Source organism: Camellia sinensis, chromosome 3, assembly GCF_055761805.1.
Source record: "Camellia sinensis isolate YWXY chromosome 3, ASM5576180v1, whole genome shotgun sequence".
NCBI classification, from domain to species: domain Eukaryota; kingdom Viridiplantae; phylum Streptophyta; class Magnoliopsida; order Ericales; family Theaceae; genus Camellia; species Camellia sinensis.
Window position 1 is genome coordinate 20,645,661 of NC_138963.1, and position 21,804 is coordinate 20,667,464.

A 21,804-nucleotide genomic window follows, 5' to 3' on the forward strand; every position below is an offset into this window, starting at 1 on the left:
AATAAATATACCAACAATTCAATAGACGAGTGATTTAAATTAACCAACTACGCCATTTAATCAATGAATTCCCCAATTCCATGAGTTTAACCATATTTTCCCAATTCCATGAATTAATTATACAAATTAATTTATTAATACAACTAGGTTTTTCCCAAAATCACCAAAGTATCCCCAACATATCAAAATGCCAAAACTTAGAACAAAACCTATAAAATGGAGTAGGAAATCCCTATCTCGAAGAAATAGCCCCAAAAGAGAAGATGGAGATGAAGACCCAAACTCCAAAGTGCTCCGAACTACCAACAATTCAGATTAAATGAAAGCTCTCGACCCACTCTATCTTTTTAATAAAGGATCTAAGGTAGAAACTTACTCTAAGTAGATCAATCCTAAGAGAGAAGGTGTGTAGAGGGAGAGAGAACTCGTAACTAGGGTTTTGGAATATGAAAGTGCAAGAAAAACAGATCTGAAACACGCTGCTGCCTATTTAAACCTGACATGCTCGCTCGAGCGAAGACTTGGTCGCTCGAGCGACCAGACACAGAAAAACCACGCTCGAGCCAAGGAAGCCTTGCTCGAGCCAACAACCCAAAATCTCGCTCGAGCGAAAGAAATCTAGCTCGAGCGAGGGACTCAAACCCTCAGGTTTGTAACCAGACACACGCTCGAGCGAAGGAACTCTCGCTCGAGCAAAGAACGAACTAACTCGCTCGAGCGAAGAAAAGCTCGCTCGAGCCAAAAACCTCCGCTCTCAGATCTTACTACAAAACGCGATCCTCGCTCGATCGAAGAAACCCTGGCTCGAGCGACGGGCCAAAACAAAGAGCTCGCTCGAGCGAATAACTGCTCGCTCGAGCGAAGGGTCAAAATTCTGGGCAGCAACCCTTTGCTCCCAAGCTCAACCAACCTGCTACAAACCTGCCCATTGCATCCCCCAACTCAGAAATAGGAAAATAAAGGACGGTAACAATCATAATACCATGGCAGGAGCTACGAAACCTAAGTCCGGATACAATAATCAAATGGGAAAAGACCGGGGTCGCTATAACCTCCCCCCCTTCAAAGAATTTCGTCCCCGAAATTAAGCATAAGTTTTTTTTTTTTTTTGACAATTCACTAGTAAACATCTTGACCAATACTGGTCATTTCATCTCTTATCAAGAAGCATCTCATAATGTGTCTATAAAACAACATATATTTCAGCCTGCATCACTATTATGCATTATTCCTTTCAATGTTAGCAATTCCCATATCATATTCAAGTGCATGATATATATACAACTCATTCTACAATGTAATCAACATATGCAATGTTACACTAAACTTTTACAATGAAGCAAGTTTCAAGATACACCCATTTATCAAAACATACTCAATGTTTTACAACTTAAGACATATATAAGGCTCTTAAGTTCAGCAATATTACAAAATCTAAATACAAGATCATAAATCGATAAACATGTCCGGGTATTTTTCGCGAACTTCCAACTCACGTTCCCAAGTGGCTTCCTCCACTCCGTGATGTTTCCACAAAACTTTGACCAAAGGAATGGTTTTGCCTCGCAAGACTTGATCCCGCCTATCTAAGACCTGAACCGGTCTCTCCTCAAACGAGACATCCTCATCAACCACTAAATCGGTCCAATCCAACACATGTGATGGATCCGGCTCATACTTCCTAAGCATACTCACATGAAACACGTCATGTACTCCGGACAGCTGCGGCGGTAAAGCTAAACGATAAGCAGCCTCGCCAATCCTCTCAAGGATCTTAAACGGACCAATAAACCGAGGGGACAACTTCCCGCTCTTCCCAAATCTCATCAAACCCCGTCTAGGTGATATCTTTAGAAAGACATGATCGGCCACCTCAAACACCAAAGGTCTCCTCCTACGGTCGGCATAAGATTTCTGACGACTTTGTGCTGTAACAAGTCTCTTACGGATAAGCTCAACTTTCTCCGTCGTTTCCCTCACCAACTCCGGACCCAACAGAGGTGCATCACCCACCTCGGCCCAACAAACAGGAGATCTACACGGTCGGCCATACAAGGCCTCAAATGGTGCCATACCGATACTGGACTGGAAACTGTTGTTGTAGGCAAACTCCACCAGCAGCAAGTGCCTCTCCCATGACCCACTAAAGTCTAGAACACAACCCCGAAGCATATCCTCAAGGATCTGAATAGTACGCTCGGACTGCCCGTCAGTCTGAGGATGATAAGCCGTGCTAAAGGTCAACTTAGTGCCTAAGGCACTCTGCAAACTTTGCCACAACCTGGCAGTAAAACGAGGATCTCTATTTGAGACGATCGTCACTGGAACCCCGTGTAACCTCACTATGTCCCGAATATATAAATCGGCCAGATGATCGACTGAATCTCTAACACGCAAAGGAATAAAGTGCACCGACTTAGTCAACCGGTCCACAACTACCCAAATAGCATCACTACCCCTCTGAGTCCTCGGAAGACCCACAACGAAGTCCATAGTGACATGTTCCCACTTCCACTCGGCAATAGGCAAGGGTTGCAATAAACCCGCTGGCCTCTGATGTTCGGCCTTCACTTGCTGACAAGTAAGGCACTTAGACACAAAAGCTGCCACATCTCTCTTCATACCCCACCACCAAAACTGGTGACCCAAATCCCGATACATCTTAGTGCCTCCCGGATGCACCGCAAGGCGTGAATGATGAAACTCTCGGAGTACCTCCTCTCGGCAAGACTCTGGCACAAACAGACGATCTCGGTATCTCACACTCAGGTCGGGATACACCGTCAAACCCTTCTCAACCTTCCCACCGGAAATCTTCTCACGGAGGGTTTCTACCTCAAGGTCACCCCTCTGAGCCTCTAACACTCGAGTCACGAGTGTAGGCTGTACAACAACAGAAAACAAGGCCGCAGCCTCTACGGATTCGCCCAGAAGTAAGTCAAACTCCCCAAGTGTACCCAACATCTCCCATTCTCGGATGGCTATACTCGCTATGATACCAACAGGTTTTCTGCTACGGGCATCGGCCACCACGTTGGCCTTTCCCGGATGATAATGCAACTCAAAGTCATAATCCTCTATAAATTCCATCCACCTCCTCTGCCTCAAGTTCAAATCTTTCTGTGTAAACAAATATTTCAGACTCTTATGATCCGAGAACACCTCGAACCTCTCACCATAAAGATAATGCCTCCAAATCTTCAAGGCAAATATCACAGCTGCTAACTCTAGATCATGCGTAGGGTAATTCTGCTCGTGAATTTTCAACTGACGTGAGCCATAGGCAACTACTTTCCCTTCTTGCATTAACACACAACCCAGACCCTCTCGTGAGGCATCACAATAGACTGCATAACCCAACCCTCTCTCTGGAATAATCAATACTGGAGCGGTGGTTAGTCTAACTTTTAACTCCTGGAATGACTTTTCACAAGTCTCACTCCATACAAATTTGACTCCCTTCCGAGTCAACCTAGTTAAAGGCGAAGCTAATCTGGAGAAATCCCTCACAAACCGACGGTAATACCCAGCTAACCCCAGAAAACTGCGGATCTCAAACACACTCTTAGGCTGTGCCCAATCTTGTACTGCCTCAGTCTTGGATGTATCAACAGACACTCTTTCCCCAGAAACTACATGGCCTAAGAACTTGACCTCTTCTAGCCAGAACTCACACTTCCCAAACTTAGCATAAAGCTTATGGACTCTAAGTAACTCAAGCACCACTCTCAAGTGTTCCTTGTGCTTCTCTTCAGAAGGTGAATAGATAAGGATGTCGTCCACGAAAACGACTACAAAGCAATCTAAAAATTCCCGGGATATCCGGTTCATCAAATCCATAAAAACTGCTGGTGCATTGGTGAGCCCAAATGGCATTACCAGAAACTCATAGTGGCCATACCGCGCACGGAATGCCATTTTCGGAATATCCTCCTCCCTGACTCTTAACTGATGATAACCCGATCTCAAGTCTATCTTTGAGAAACAACGGGAACCCTTCAACTGATCGAACAGATCATCTATACGAGGCATAGGGTACTTATTCTTAACCGTAGCCCGATTCAATTTCCGGTAATCTATACAAAGTCTCAAAGCACCACTTTTCTTTTTAACAAAGAGGGCCAGTGCCCCCCACGGCGAAACACTAGGATGTATAAGACCCTTGTCTAATAACTCTTGGAGCTGAATCTTTAACTCAACTAACTCGGCTGGGGCAAAACGATAAGGTGCCATAGAAATCGGCGCCGTGCCAGGGACTAGGTCAATAGAGAATTCAATCTCTCCATGCGGTGGCAAACCAACAAGATCCTCGGGAAAGACGTCCGAGTACTCACAAACCACCCTTGGCAACACAATCTGAGTCTCATCATCCTCACTAATCGAAAGGTTAGCAAGTAGACCACTAAGCTCACTCCGTCCTCGCGGAACATACCCTGGTGGCAACACATTACCAACTCGGTCCCCCAGAAAATGAAAATACTCTCCGCTCACAGTACAACCCTCTGGCGGTAGCAATCAATAACTGCCCGGTATGACGATAACCAGTCCATACCCAAAATAACATCGAAACCCCTCATAGGCATAACTACAAATGAAAATGGGATTCTATGGTAATCAACCTCTATATCACAACCCCTAACACCTTGTTTCAAAATCAATTCACCCCCAAGAGGTGACACTACACAAATAGGAGATGCTAACTGTGCTAACTCCAACTCCAAAACAGATGCAAATGCAGCAGACACAAAGGAATGGGATGCACCCGTATCAATCAAAACATTAGCAACCGAGTTGCAAAACAAGAAGGTACCTCTCACAACTGATGGTGCTGGTACAAGATCCTGCGCGGTAACAGCGTACACGCGCCCAGACGACCTCTGATCAACCTGCTCACCCCTAGGAGCATAAGATTGCTGCACTGACTGGGACGATGAAGCCCCCTGATTGGCCCTCGAGGCCTGACCCGACTGAGCTGGCTGCTGACCCTGAATCTGCCTCAAACCAGATGCACCAGGTGTGCCACCAAACTGAGGGCAATACCTCTTCATATGCCCTGGCTGACCGCACTGATAACACGAGAGTAGCTGGCCTCTACCCTGACTCTGGCTCTGAGATCGAGCCGAAGATGATGCTGCTCTCTGCACTCCTCCCCTCTGAGGACAAACTGGAGACTTGTGGCCCAGCTGGCCACACTTGAAACAGGTAATGTCTCCCTGACTGCCTTTCCCCGAACTAGCACTCGGCACAGGAAACGTCGATCTAGAAAAGCTACCCTGAGACTGCTGGGGATTAAAACCCTTCTGTCTCCTACCATCACTCTGACCATCCTGACTCCTCTTGGAGCCCTTCTATCCTTCCTCCTCCTCCTGCATCATGATTTCCATGTGGGCTGCAGCATCAACCATACACCCATAATCCCGAATCATAGTTCCCCCAACTCTCAACTTGAGGCCACGCCTCAACTTCTTCTCAAACTCGATACAACGGCGTTCCTCAGACGCCACCAACTCAGGTGCAAACCTGGACAAACTAGTAAATGCAGCCTCAAACTCGGCCACTGAAGAACTCGACTGCTTAAGCTGATAAAACTGGTCTCGCAGCTTCTCCCTGACTGCTGGAGATAAGAACTTCTCCTGGAAAGCATTAACAAAAGCCTCCCATGTACCTCCTATACGACCCTTAGTAAACTTCCACCACTGACCCGCATCCCCCTTCAACTGGAAAGATGCCAAGGTCACTTTCAACCCTTCGTCTTCGATGCCAAGCATCTCAAACGTCTTCGTTGTCTGTTCGAGCCATTCATCTGCCTTAAGCGGCTTTTTAGGATCACCCACAAATTCCTCCGGATTAGACCGGAAGAACTCCCTCTTCAGAAAGGAAGATCCTACATCTGCAACAACATCCCGAGCTTGATTCTCAGCTCTGAGAATGCCTACTGACTCCCTGAATGCCCCTGCTATCTCTCGGGCTAAAGCGCCCATAGCCTGCTGGCCTACTGGCTCGGCCACATTGGCCTGGCCAACTCCCTCCTGAACTGCTGGAATCTCCTCTGGCACAGGCACCTCTTGCCTACTCGGCCTACCACGCCTACCGCGTCCTCGTCCTCGTCCTGACATCCTAATAAAGGAAATAAAGACGTTAGCACATTAATAAATGTGCCGAAGCTAAACACTCGAGTCCTAATGCATTGGACAACAATAATTCATTCGACGTAAGCACATAATCACATAAGCACCTACGAATTTCATTCCCGGATAATGATAGTCCCAATACGTTACTATAGTTCCGGTTGGAAGCAGCAGGGATCAAGTGCCTTTCCAACAAGACTACTAGAAACTCAAGGGTCCAATCAACATCCTAGAAACTACATTCCATACCCACATAATCACATAAACATATTATCACATAAGCATATAACTTTACACTAAGTCTCTATCAAACGAGATGAACCCATTGTGATACTAATCACTTCCCACGTACCCAAAGTATTCAAACCCGGTACGCTCTGATACCAAGTTGTCACGCCCTCAAAACTATACCCATTATATATATCATTGACATGCATTATTTAAGGAAACACTTTAATAATTCATTATAATATCCATCACAGTCTTATTAAACAAAAGCATTACATGTAACATCAAAGTAAATGCCCTACCGGCTTACATCTTTCCAAGCCAACACTTGAACACAAAGTATGAGTTCTAACTCAGATATAAATAAAGCCCTAGGCTTGAGTGTTTACATGTACTAACAATGAAAAACAAATAACTAAAAACAGTCTTCAAAATCCAAGTCCTTCCAAGCTAAGTCCTTGGAGGTAGCTTATCACCTGAACCTGAAAATGATGTTCCCTTAAAGGGTGAGCCACAGTCCAGTAGAAATATTCTAAACCACATATAAGCAATGAATAAAGCAATAGCATTCAACAGATGGTTAACCAAGATAATCAATTACTTCATTTTACAGTCTCATGACACTATTGTCTAACACACGTTTTACTTTCCAATTTTATCAACATGGCTCAGAACCTGGCCAAACTTACAACAGTGAATTACATATATCATATTCACGTCCTTCGAATATCAACAAACAAATGAGACTCAAGCTCAAATCAAACACTTCATACTTCCAGATTGATACACATTTTAGTGTTGTATCAATAAAACACTTCTATATATATAAGCACACATAAAAGTGATGCTAATGGAGTCCATCCCCTATCTCCTCCCAAACAAGATCCGGTTTAGAGGTCCATCCCCTATCTTCCCCTAAACCGTGGAGTACATCCCCTATTTCCTCCCACACAAAACAATGTATGCAAACACATAACATATACAACACACAATCAATACACATAATGTCTGTATTAATTCAGCAGTCAAAATTGATGACTTAATCAATGATTAGTTTCAGTTATCCCTAATCCACATGTAGTGTCTACAACAAGCACGACTATCCTCCACCGATAGCCCAAAACAATTATTTCTAGACTTGAAAATAAATATACCAACAATTCAATAGACGAGTGATTTAAATTAACCAACTACGCCATTTAATCAATGAATTCCCCAATTCCATGAGTTTAACCATATTTTCCCAATTCCATGAATTAATTATACAAATTAATTTATTAATACAACTAGGTTTTTCCCAAAATCACCAAAGTATCCCCAACATATCAAAATGCCAAAACTTAGAACAAAACCTATAAAATGGAGTAGGAAATCCCTATCTCGAAGAAATATCCCCAAAAGAGAAGATGGAGATGAAGACCCAAACTCCAAAGTGCTCCGAACTACCAACAATTCAGATTAAATGAAAGCTCTCGACCCACTCTATCTTTTTAATAAAGGATCTAAGGTAGAAACTTACTCTAAGTAGATCAATCCTAAGAGAGAAGGTGTGTAGAGGGAGAGAGAACTCGTAACTAGGGTTTTGGAATATGAAAGTGCAAGAAAAACAGATCTGAAACACGCTGCTGCCTATTTAAACCTGACATGCTCGCTCGAGCGAAGACTTGGTCGCTCGAGCGACCAGACACAGAAAAACCACGCTCGAGCCAAGGAAGCCTTGCTCGAGCCAACAACCCAAAATCTCGCTCGAGCGAAAGAAATCTAGCTCGAGCGAGGGACTCAAACCCTCAGGTCTGTAACTAGACACACGCTCGAGCGAAGGAACTCTCGCTCGAGCAAAGAACGAACTAACTCGCTCGAGCGAAGAAAAGCTCGCTCGAGCCAAAAACCTCCGCTCTCAGATCTTACTACAAAACGCGATCCTCGCTCGATCGAAGAAACCCTGGCTCGAGCGACGGGCCAAAACAAAGAGCTCGCTCGAGCGAATAACTGCTCGCTCGAGCGAAGGGTCAAAATTCTGGGCAGCAACCCTTTGCTCCCAAGCTCAACCAACCTGCTACAAACCTGCCCATTGCATCCCCCAACTCAGAAATAGGAAAATAAAGGACGGTAACAATCATAATACCATGGCAGGAGCTACGGAACCTAAGTCCGGATACAATAATCAAATGGGAAAAGACCGAGGTCGCTATATATATAATGCTACTTTTTCTTTTTATTTTTTAAAGAAGTGCTGAAATTTCAATCCTAACATATAGTTTGGTAGAAAAACCATGATCATAGGGTAATTATTTAGTAATTTTAAAACATTATGTAATATTATTTATGTGATATTCTAAATTAATCATGTAGTAAAATATTGTATGACTGAAATATGAAGATTTTATACCTTTATTAGATAATTAAAAGACAAATGATGACTGTGTGTTGTGATTTTTCTCGTTTGCCGAGATTAATTATCATATAGACAATGTCATATGACGATAAAAAAAAAATATAGACAATGTTATATGATAATCTGAAAATATTTAATAATTTTTATGATCATATTGTATACAAAAGACAAAAAACTGAAAATAAAAAATTAAGGGTGCTAGTTGTCAATTGGACGGGATAATAAAATTAGCATAGGTAGGGAGCGTGGATTTTGGGTGCCTTTGTAGTATCCCACCCCTACCTAGATTGTATCAAATCAGGGAGGGGCAAATTAGGACGGAACAACGGTAAGTTAATTTTATAGTTGTAAAAATGGGGATACTAATACAAAATCAGAGATAATATAATATATTATGAATAATGATTTATTATCAATAAGAGTTAAAGTATGTAAGATGAGAATTAAATGTATGAAAATGAATGTTAAGTCTCATTCTTTAATATTAGAAAAAAGTTTGGGAACTCCAAATTAAGAGTTTTAATAGCTTTAATTGGTGTGTGGGACCCATGTGATATGACGTTTTAGCTTTGATTTTTTTTTTCTTCTTTTTTTTCCACATCATTTGTACTCTTTTAGAGCTTTCAAATTAGAGAGATGTATAATTTTTGTTAATATTATTATATTAAAAAAATTAAATTATATACATAAATTTGTTTAATAAATATTATCGGGTGAGAGGAAACAAAATTTGTTTCTACCCCACTAACTTATTAGAGCAAAGGTGGGATGGAAAAAAATGACCATTTCTAGATACTGGGCATATTACAAGTGCATCACTGAAATTTGATCGGCCTGCCCATGATGTGTAAGAGAGGAACATGTAGCCCATTTAACAACATTAATTGACACAACCATTCAAAATTTTAACAACATTCACACAACCATTCAAAATTTCATCTCTGATGACACTTTTTTAATTAGGGAAAGTAATGGGGGAGGTTATTCTATAGATTTTGATATTGGAAATCAAATTTTTTATTCCATTTTGAGATAGTTGAAAAGGCACCATCTCATTGAAAGTGTCCAATGGCAGCAAGAATTTTTAGGAATGGAAGGTTAGAGTGGTACCTGACCCTGTTAGTCTTAACATTTGTTATTTGCATAGAGCATCAAATTCTTAGGCTGTGTTTAAATTATAAATTTAGACAAAAAAAAGAAAAAAAGAAAAAAAGAAAGGGAAATAGAGTGAAATATAAGCTCTTTTTTTGTGTGTGCCGTTTATCTTTTTATTTTCAAATTTCTATCTAAATTTATGATTCAAATACAATGTTAGAGTTCAAAATTCAAAACACAACAATATTTGATTAAAATAATCAACATTATCTAAAAGGCATATAAATATCACTCAAAAATTTTATATTTCACTATTTTTGACCAATTTGATATTGTGTTTTATTCACACATTTTCAAACTTCAAAAATGTTGTTTTGATTAGCAATATAGTTATGGAAAAAAGTATGTAAAAGAAAAAAATTCTTATATTTTTTTGTTGTTGTGTTTTTTATTTTAGCAATAAAGTTTCATACAATCCTCTTAAACTTTTAGATTTTGGTTTCCCACAAAATAAGGAGGGAACACTTGAAAGTGGAAAAAAATTGTCATTCCTTTGAGATTTGCTCATGATTCCGTTCACTTGTTTAAAATGAAAAAGATCATTAAGTAAAATATAAGAATTTTTTTACACCTTTCAAGCTTTTCAAATGATAAAGCTAAAATTTTCAATAATGTTCTTATAAGATTTTAATGCTAACCCTTCACTTTTTCATCATTTTCTTTTTAATCAAATAGATAACCAACACCTTAATATATGAATATCTTGTGTTTTCACGTCTTTCAAATTATTTTATTAACTTTTCCTTATATTCTATATATATATTTTTTAATTTTTATTAATTTATTATCAAATTTAACATTTAGACACAACCTTAATAGCTTATAATTTTTATGAGCATTTAATATTTCTATAATTTTTACATGAATAAATGAAGCTAATTTCAATCCTTCTTTCTTTCTATTGTTGTCTCGTATGGTCAATCCAAATTAGCTAACATATTGCATGCCAACTAGCTTTCTCGACGTTTACAGGTGATTTGGTTGCTTCTTCAGAAAGCTTGCTCCGTTCAGTTGTTAAAAATACTGTAAAAGAAAATATTTTTTCAAAAAAATTGAATTACAGAAAAGGAAAGGGGAAAAAAATTACAAATAATTTACTTTTCTTTTAGTCATCCACTTTACAAGAGAGTTCATATACAAAAATAATTTGAACGTATACCTAATTTTTCTCTTACAAATAACCCAATTCTGGACTCAGAGTTACTACTAAAATTAAAAGTGGATTTTTACCTTTTTGCCCCTCTGGCACAAATACTTTTTATCACCTCCATATTAGCTTCTCCCCCTTCTGCTGACTCATGATGATCTCTAGGGGCTTTTTGCAACTACTCTTGGCCAATGCAAATATTTTTTTATGATATTTCTAGTAATATTTGTGTATATGTTTCCAATTTTGATCATATATTCATTGATATGAGTTGCATATATGCAGAGTGTACTCGGTGCATCCGGGGTTGATAATGACATATCTCATGAGACATTGGCCCCGTTTGGTAGAACTGTGGAAGAGTGATTATAGATTATAACTTAACAGATTATAGCTTATAACTGTGAATATAAACGATTAACCTGTTTGGTGTAGTTGTGGAATTATAGTCTTAAGTAACAGAGTAGTATTTGGTTGATAAGCTGTAAAATAACTTTTTGCTATATAATTGTCCTTTTTACCCTTATATGATATAAAAATGATTATTTTGTAATTTTTTCAGTTTTAATTTTAAAAAAGTTATTTCATTAATAAAAGTTAATATAATTAGTATTACAAAAATTATTATTTTCATTAATAGTATCAATTAGTATAAAATTATTTCATTTTTTTAATTATAAATTAATTAGTGTCAATTAATGGCATAATTAGCATCAATGCTTCTTTTTTTTCTTTTTCTTTTTTCTTCTTTTTCTTCATTTCTTTTTTCTTTTTCTCCTTATTTTCTTTTCTCTTCTTTCTTTTTCTCCTTAGTATTAATGTTGTGATGTCATTACATTATTTTTCTTTATATTAATTTCAATTAGTTATTTAATAGAAGTTATAATATTCATTTTTTTTTTCATTTAATATAAGTTATTTCATTTTGTATTTCATTTTTGTTTCTTCAATCTTAATTTTTTTTAAAAATTGTGATTATGTTTTTATTAGTTTTTTTTTTAATTTAGTGATATAGCATTTTTTTCATTTTTTCTAGTGATATTTCATTTTTTCATTTTTAGTAATTCATTTATTCATTTGACAAATCCTTTCATTTTTTTTTCAATTTATATCATTTTTTTAGTGATATTTCATTTTTTCATTATAAATTAAATAGTGTCAATTAATGGCTTAAGTAGCATCAATTAATACTAAAATTTTTAATTAGTATCAATTAATATAAATTTTCTTTCATTAATGGCTAAAATGCTTAATTATTATTATGATTTTTTTTATTAAAAAAAACACTGAAAACCTCAACAAAAAAAAAACAATGAAATCCATCACTGGAGAAAGAGAACAGCAACGACGAACCGATGCTGGAGAGAGAGAGAGCAGCAGCGACAAACCAACGTCGAACGACGACGGATGGTTGATCGTCACCATCGATCATCACTCAGTCGATCGTGACTCTAAGGTTTCAGATCGCAATCATCACGCAGTCGATGGTTAGGATTTCGATCGCGAAGCTAGGATTTCGATCGCTAAGAGAGAGAAGAGATCTGGTTCGTGAGTGTGAGAGAAAGGGAATGCACTGGCGTGAGAGAGAGAGAGAGAGAGAGAGAGAGAGAGAGAGAGAGAGCATCGAAAATCACCCGCTGGATATAGTCTCTCACCGGAAATTGCCTCTCTTTCTCTCTCTCTGAGAATGAACAGTGATGCTTTTTGGTTTATATAATGGGCAATTTGGTAATATTTCAAATTAGTAAAGGGCATTTGAGTAATTTTGCCCTTCAATTTGTAGCTTCCCGCTTAAGCTAAATGAGTTAAGCACCCCGGAGGCCACTCAGCCAAAAAGCACTTTTTTCGCTTAATTTAAGCTACAAAAAGTGATTTTAAGTTTTACCAGACATACCAGAATAGCTTAAAATAATCTAAAAGCTAAGTTAAGCAGCTTTTAAGCTCTACCAAACACCCTCATTCTATTCTGCTCATGAGTATGTACTCACTTTAGTACTATTCTGTAGTTTGAAAAATGGGTGGGAAGAAGACTTGGATGATTAATTATTTCAGTAACTTTCTTTCTCTTTCTTTTTTTTTTTTCCAGAATTTTCGAAGATATTCTCTTGTTTCCTATGGAAGAACGTCCCACAGGTAATCGATCCCTCTCTATTAATAGCAAGTGAAAAGGAAAGGGGTAAAAACTAGGGCTGGGCAACAAACCCACCCGCCCGCACAAACCGCCCGACCCTACCCTACCCGCAGTGCTTTGGGCGGTTTCGATGTAGGTAGGCGGGCGGGTGCGGGTGAAGAAATTGGCAAAAGATCGGGTTCGGGTCGAACCCGACCCGCCCGCAACCCGCATCTTTTTTTTTTTTCTTTTTTTTTTTTTTTTTTTTTTTTTTTTAAAAAAAGAAAGAAAGAATAACTAGTTATTATTATTATTTTTTGCATTTTGGATGGATGGAGATAACTAATTATTATTTTTATTTTTACATTTTGGATGAAAGTAAAATTTATTATATGGGCACTTATATACATTATCATGATCTAATGATATTTAAATTAGTGTTGCTAGTTTGACTTTTATTTATATATATATAAAAAAAAATCATTATATTCCATTAGTCTAGTAGACATAGTTAAATATGATATTTTGAATTGTCATTCTATTATCACATTATTGCATATTAAAAACTAAACAGTGAAGATTAATCCACTATTAAAATTAGTGTTACTAGTTTGACTTTTAAGGGTTTGTTTTTGCATATTTAAATTAGTGTTACTAGTTTGACTTTAAGGGTTTGTTTTTGCAAGCTAAAGAGGAAGATTAATTACTATCCTCAAGCATAGTTCCATATCATCTTATCTAACATGTTTGTATATCTTGTAAATTAATTTATAACTCTTCTAAAAAAAAAAAAAAATGTTTAGAAAGTAACAAAAAATGTCAAATTTGCTTAAGTAAAAAAAAAAAAAAAAAAAAAAAAAAAAAAAAAAAAACTAAACCGCAAACCGAACCGCACCCGCCCGCACAAACCGCGAACCGCATCGCGGGCGGTTGCGGGTCCATTTTTCCCCAACCGCATAAGTGCGGGTCGGGTCGGGTTTGACCCGCACCCGGCCAAAACCGACCCGTGAGCAGCCCTAGTAAAAACTAATCATTAACCCAAGGGGCTGTGACACTCTGGTACGACTTTGGGGTATAAGCCCTGAGATCTTAGGTTTCACACCCCCTAGGGCCAGCTCCTAGGGATTTGGTGTAGTGGTCCTAGGATGGCCCTCTAAGTGCTAGACGACCCGCGTCCAGGGCTTAGTTGTGAGGTCGAATCCTGATCGTTGCTCCATTTGACTAAAATAGTGCGTGTGTTGCAGAGTTGGTGCACACACTTGATATTTGACCCTCGTTCTACTCCAGTTAATCGACATTAGGTAGTTCATTCCGAAATCAACGGATAACAAGCTTGGGAGTTTACTCAGTAACAAAAAATAAAAAAATAATCAATGTGTTTGGTTTCAGTTTTTTTAATTTAATTTTTTGAAAATTGAGTTTTTCGTTTTTTATGTTTTTTTGTTTTTAGTGAATATTTTTAAAATTTCCAACAATTTTTTTACTTTGTTAGATGCACCTTACTTAGATGTATCTAAATAGTAAAATATTTGTGAAAATTATTTTAAAAAAATAATAAATACACAAAAATACAAAAATTGTATTGAATTTTCTTTTCTTTTCTTTTTTGTGTTTTTGGTATTTAGTATTTTTTTTAAAGATTTTTTCACAAATATTATACTTTTTAACCGTATTTATGCTAGGTGTATCTAAAAATTACTTAAAATATTTAAAAAATTCAATAAAAACAAAAAAAAAATACGGAGAACAAAAAAGTAGAATTTTTTGAAAAATGAATTTTGAAAATTAAAACTAAATAGATTTGGTCACTCTGAACTTTGTTTCAACCACCACCAGTTTTTTTCCTTTTTTTCTTTTTTTTTTTTTTTTCATTTAAACCCTTCAAGATTTCTACTATTACTAGTTATGAAACGTTGTTGTCTTGATTATAAGCTGTGTATTATGAAGTTTTGTGATTGTCGGATTTGTGATGATTAGTTATAAGACTTTGTGGTGGTTGGCTTTGAATCAAAATAGCCTTGATTATGAGGCTTTCGTTTTGGTTATAAACCAAATTGGTGGTTGGTCTTTAGTGATTTTTTTCAAATGTATTAAGTCAAATTTTATTTTATTTTTTACTTTTCCATCAATTCATCTATTATAGAAGGATTGTTTTTTTTAATGAAAATTTTCAAAAAAAAGTTTACTAAAAAAAAAAGAGGGCGTAAAAGTGATTTTTTTAACTTTTTATTTTTTTAAAAATTTCTAATCCATCACTGCTGAAAAGCAGACTTTTAGTGGCGTTTAAAAAACACCGCTATAAGTGTCAAAAACGCCGCCAATTCTTTTTGCTACGCGTAGCACCAAACGCCGAGGACGCGGCCGTCGCTATAGCTTTGTGGCGTTTTAAAAACGTCGTGATATTGGTATAGGCGGCGGCCGCGAAATGGCCTACTAAACACATGCTGACGTCACTGACGATATTTAGCGACGTTTTGGAAAAACGCCGTCATATCTTTTTTAAAAAATATGGCCATTAGTGAGTAGTGTTTAAGAGGCGTTTGTAGAAACGCCTTCATATCCCTTTTTTCTTTTCTCTTTTTTGAAATTGTGCTAATTTTATTTGATTTAACTAAAAAAATACCTGTAATAGCAGTAATATAAAATAATAACTCCTATTCAAATACCTGTAATGAATCATTAATTCACTTTCTCATTCAATTAATATCTAATCACCATTACCCACCAAATTAACATATCCAAAATCCAAAAATCATTTTTAACATTAACCACAAACTAACATATATCCAAAAATCATGTCTTAGCATTAAAGTCGTATTCTTACTGGTCTACATGCCTGCATCAGAACATAAACTGCAATCAGATTCACCAAAATAAACACAAATTGAAGAATTTATACCCAATACTTATAAACAGTACTTAAAACTTGAAGAAGCACTAACAAGAAGATTTTATCACATACCAAGAAGCACTAAATACATATAAAGAAACGGGCATACCCAAAGACAATACAGGCACATGAGAATCATGTAAAATTAAAAAAATAATGCTTTCATAGCATAAACAAATTTAGAGGCCATTTGATTTAACTCGCATTCATCAAATTAGGCAAGACTTCTGAAGGGTCTTTAACATATTCTTTTCTTTTAGAATGTGTATAACCTTATCAAATTGAGATTTGCCATCACATACAAATTCAAATTTGAATCCAACCAAAAATCTGGGTCAATGTTGAACAGGTCTATGATGAACAAATCTACACCTTTAATTGACAATAAAAAAAAAAATTGATGGCACCATCTGATGCTCTCCAATCTGGCAAACACCATTTTTTCTAAAAAAATTGTCAGTGACATGTTTGTTGTGTAGGAACTTTTTTAGAATCATTTGCGGCCAACTATATATATTTTAAGTAACTCACAAGTATTCCTCCAAGATCCTCGGAAGAATATGCATGGACAAGTTTCCCTCTCTCTTTTCTTATACTTGGTGAATATTAAAGAAGGAAACAAAAATAAACAAGTAAATAAATTTCAAAAAAAAAAAAAAAAACTAGCATTGATGTGGGCAACCATATTGACCTTCCTTGGGGCCGAGTAGACTTGACAACTGTATTAGTCTCTGTGGTGGCATCAGTATCAATATCTTGAACATCATCCTTTTCAACAGATGCAAGATGCATACAAAGAGGATCCACATCAAACTATCATGATATTATTAAGTGCAATCTAAATTCATTTTCATCTAGATGTACCTTCATCCTTGATTTCTGCTACTTGCTGCAAAAATAAAAAGAAAGATTTACAGATAGAAAAACATAACAATTTTTTTTTAAAGCTTATTAAATCTAATTCGAAGATAAATGTGAGAATTACCACTTTCAATCTCTTTAGGATGTTGTCAAACTGTGATGTATCAAACGCCCAATTATTTTTGGGTTCATCTACACCAATACCTATTGTAATTTTTAAACTGTCAACTGCTCTATATGTCTTGAATTGTTCTTATTCTTCTAATAAATGAAAAACTCATCCCACAACAAGTTTTACCTTATTAGCTCCTTTGATTCATAACACAATTAAGAAAATAAAAGTAAAAGAACTCTCTGTTCTAGGCAACAAAATAGAGGATGAATTTGATAAATAAACAAAAATCAGAGCAAAAAAAGAACCTGCAGTGTCCTGTTTGTCCTTAACCCTGACATATCCTTTGATCCCTTGCTTCTCTTTCCCAAGCCCTTCGCCTTCTTCCCACCCCTACAACACAATTCCATCTCCACACCATCAAAATTCATCGAACACACACATTACACATACATACAGATTCAAACCTGAGCTGAAGCAACTGTGTTCTGAAATTTCAATTTTTTTTTAATTTTTTTTTGGTAATCTTATATTGGCTATATATATATATATATATATAGAGAGAGAGAGAGAGAAAGAGAGAGAGAAAGAGAACTAACCATGTAGGAACCCACATTTTATGTCTTCGTCATGTTCATGAGCATCTGTATGATTATGGCTTGTTAAGTTTGCATGTGTATGTTTGTGACTTGTTTCGCTTAAGCGAGTGTGATCCATGCCTTGTTTTGAGGCCTTGTGATTTGTCTAAGTGTAGTGTGCTTGTCTTGTTCCTTCCTTGATGAGAAACTTAGGTCACGCCTTGCCTGAGTTATGCTAGCCGATGTTGTTCCAAGCCTAGGTTACGTTACGCCTAGATCATTCCAAGCCGAGGTCATCCTCAGTCTAGAAGTATCTTGGAACCCCTTGTTGACCTCCGTCCTCGCCTTGACACATTAGTCGAGGTGTTACCTTGCACCCCAGTGATCTCGCCCTGGAGTGGTATGACCTAGACCGAGGTGTGGCGCATCTAGGCCAAGATGTGGCACAACTTAGTCAAGTGTTGTCCTTTCTAGCCGGGGTCATTGTCACCTTAGTTGCCGAAGTCCTTTTGTTAGCCGATGTCACCCCTTGCCGGAGTGCCATTCCGTATAGCTTGTTAAATACGCCTTGTTATTAGCCGATGTCATTGCCTCGTCAGAGAGCCCATACCGCTTTACTTGTTGAACACACTTCCACCATGCTTTGTCTGGTCTGTCAGCCACCTTTTCAGGGAAAGACCCAACCAGTTGCCGCCACGTGTCTCAGTAGAGGGTTAACCCCAGAACCGGGTAAAGAACACTATCATTTGGTATCATAACCTTGCCTTGTAGAGAGAGAAACTCTAGGAGGAAGAAGGAGTTTTAAAGTGAGGAAGTAGATCTTCAAGCTTGATTCCTAGAGATCGAACCGTTAGATCCGTGTTCTAAGGTTAGATTCTTGATCTGCTCATGATGTTCTTTATGTTCATGTTATTGCATTGCATGATCGGATATGATTTGTAAGCCATGCATTGTTTTGAAGTTCGGTTTTAGAAAGAGAAAATGACATTCATGTGTTCTTCAAGAAAGTATTGTTTTGATCCGAAAGCTTGCATAAAGAATCATGTTTTTGTGTTTATTTCCACAAGAATTCCAAGTACGGGTACCCAGGTCCATGTTTTCAAACTCATAGCATGAAAATCCCAGATTTGTGATGACAGATTGTGATTGAACATTCATATTTTTCATGTTTTCACACTCATGTTCTTCATGTTCATCAACAGAGGGAAACCCAGAGTTTCCCGACCTCTTTTCCTTGCATGTGGCCCTCGGGAACACACCTCGGCAAGGAGGTGTGGAGCCTCGGCCTAGACCTGGTTAGTGCCCAGCATGCTTTTCCGAGACCATTTGCATACATAAGAGACTTGTTTGAAAGTGCATTCAATAGGCTTTGCCCTGTGTTTGTAGGACTTGGGCTTGTCTCGACCCCGACGTGTGAAGAACTATGTGAGTGGTATTTTTAATAAAGCTATGTTACACTTGCTTTCATAAATCTCGTCTTGCCTTGTTTTGAAAAGTACTTGATCTAGCATGAATGACTATCCCTACTTGTATATTAAGCACTATCTTGTTTTGGTGACATTTCTTGAAAGTCCTTAGTTGGAGGGGACTATAATGCAACTGCACTCTTGTCTTGAAAGTCCTTAGTTGCAGGGGACTATAATGCAACTGCACTCTTGTCTTGAAAGTCCTTAGCTGCAGGGGACTATAATGCAACTGCACTCTTGTCTTGAAAGTCCTTAGCTGCAGGGGACTATAATGCAACTGCACTCTTGTATTGGAATGTCATCACCCCCTTGTATTAAGTAGATGTAATAACATCCAAGGAACTTGAAAGGCCGGCAATGAACTTGATTTCCCCCTTGATTGTAAAGTATGCTATGTGAAAAATCTAGAAATCCCCTAGATGTTGATTTGTGATTATGTATCAATTTTAAGTAGAATATAACAATCCCAATCAAACAATCAAGACAAAGAGACACAGCGATTTAACGTGGAAAAAACCACAATTGGACACCTCCAACTGTGATCAAAAAACCACGGGCAACAGCCACAAGAACAATCCACTAAGAAGAATTAAAGGAATTACACAGGTATACTCTCAATTACCTAGCGAATCCACAACGCCTAATTGAACCAACCTCTATGTGCCTCTTCCAACCCCATCTTCACCACGGAATTGTCTTTCTGATGAGCCACTCCGGATTCCACCAAAGCTTCAGGCTCGAATTCTTCAGAATCCACAACTGAAGAATAACTCTCTCTTTTGTGTATAGCAAACAAACCTTTGATGTACTCTCTTTAGATCATGAGTTGAAAACTCAATAAAAACATCAAAGAAAACTCCCAAAGTATCCCCAGATATAAACCCTAGAAACCAAAAATAAGATCTGGAGCAGTTATCCTAAAAATCTGACCCAACACGCGAATATATAGAATCTGTCCCGCGATCTCCGCTCGAGCTCAACACAGCCCGCTCGAGCGGACTGACCAAAAACTGCGTGCGAACAAACTGAGATGCGCTCGAGCGTAGGAGAATCCGCTCGAGCGTAAAATCACACATTCCAGTATTATTACAGGCGACTGCAGAGATGCTGAGAGCTTCCAATCCCCGCTCGAGCGTCACTTTCCCCGCTCGAGCGGGAAGGCCAAAAATGGAAAAACTGGAAAAATATAACATGATCGGATAGGCAACTTTGAATGCAGTTTTGCATTTTGCTTCGGGGGCTCTGCCCCTCGACCCCGCCGTGGCGCTGCCCCGGACCCGCCAAGGGGCGCTGCCCCCTGGACCCCCGCGAGCTGACCGGGCAGCTCGATCCCCGTCATAATCAGCGAAGTGGCAATCTTGAAAGCTTTATCATCACAAACTTCTCTGAAATGCTTGATTCGGGTTGGATTCGCATCTAAACACTCAAAGTCTCACTGAAATAAAAATGCGAATAAAATTACAACTCAAAGGAGTTTTGTCAAACGGGATTGCCAAGAAATAAAACCTAACACTATGTATTGTTTTGAAAGAAATCTTGGATATCAATCATGCAAAACCTTTATTTCTAATATCATTCACTGAGTACCCAAGCTCACCCTCTCTATATATATGTAGGTGATGAGCAAGAAGGCAATGAGGCCTAGACATGTAGCCGATGTGTTTTTGGGTGCATTGCCGACATGTTTTGGATTAGCATTTTGTACCATCTTGAAGATTATGCTTCTTAGCCTATATTTCATGTGTACTTGTATACGTCGGCTTGAGAAGCCTTTTGGTCAAGATGTATTTTGTATCTCATTCCCTTATTGTATCTAAGTTGTAAGACTTTGTAAAAATATATGTCATTCCATTGGACTTAAGCACGGCTCTCATGGACTATTTCGATTCTGTATATATATATGTTGCTTCCGCACTTGTAAGCCCCATATTTTATACTCTGATTGTGTGTGATTCTTGTAAGTCAGCCTTCGGTAATCTCGGATTACTGGCCATCACGGCACCAAACTACTAGGGGCGGTTTGGGGGCGTGACAAACCATTTGTTTCATGAGATGGAAAGCGGCAGACTTTCTCACGATTCTGACGTAGCAAATAGGAGCTTCATGTTCCGCCATTTTTCTCTCTTTCTCTCTCCCTCTCAAAACAGTGCAGAGAGAGAGGAGAGAGAGAGAGAGAGGAGATTGCGCAACTCAACAAGCTCAAGAAGCCCTAGAAACTCAAAATGTATGTATTCAACTCCACAGGACATCCAAATCAAACAGCAGTTTTAAGCTAGAGAGAAACTACAGGCAACTAATAGCATGTACAAATGCAGTCAAACGAAAGGACAATTTGTCTACATGAACAAACCGAGAAGAGAGAGAGAGAGAGAGAGAGAGAGAGAGAGAGTACTGGTTAAAGTTCAGAAACAAAGTAGACTATTCGCCGTCATTGGAGCTTGAAATGTGAGTAATCGAGGGGTCAGAGTTCAGATCTAAGCTTCTGGAAATCACTGAATCTCTGAATCTTTGCAAATGAGACGGTGGAGCTCGCTACCTTGCCGGTGCAGCTTCGAAATCGCTTCCATGAGGCTTCTATCTGAATCTTCGATGGAGCTTCAAAATCAATTCGATGGAACTTCGATCTGAATCTTCAATGGAGCTTCGAAATCGCTTCGATCTGAATCTTCGATGGAGCTTTGAAATCACTTCGATGGAGCTTAGAGAGGGTTGAGAGGGAGAAAGAGATGTGTGC

General features: G+C 38.3%; 1 long non-coding RNA gene across 1 annotated transcript; it reads right to left on the reverse strand.

Annotated features, from left to right (window-relative positions):
* Positions 1 to 17,038: 17,038 nt before the first annotated feature.
* Positions 17,039 to 21,241, reverse strand: LOC114287433 (uncharacterized). Its single transcript, XR_003637885.2, has 3 exons — positions 21,108 to 21,241; positions 17,335 to 17,419; positions 17,039 to 17,118 (listed from the first exon to the last, which is right to left on the reverse strand). It is a non-coding gene; the product is annotated as an uncharacterized LOC114287433 (long non-coding RNA).
* Between the last annotated feature and the right edge of the window lie 563 nt (positions 21,242 to 21,804).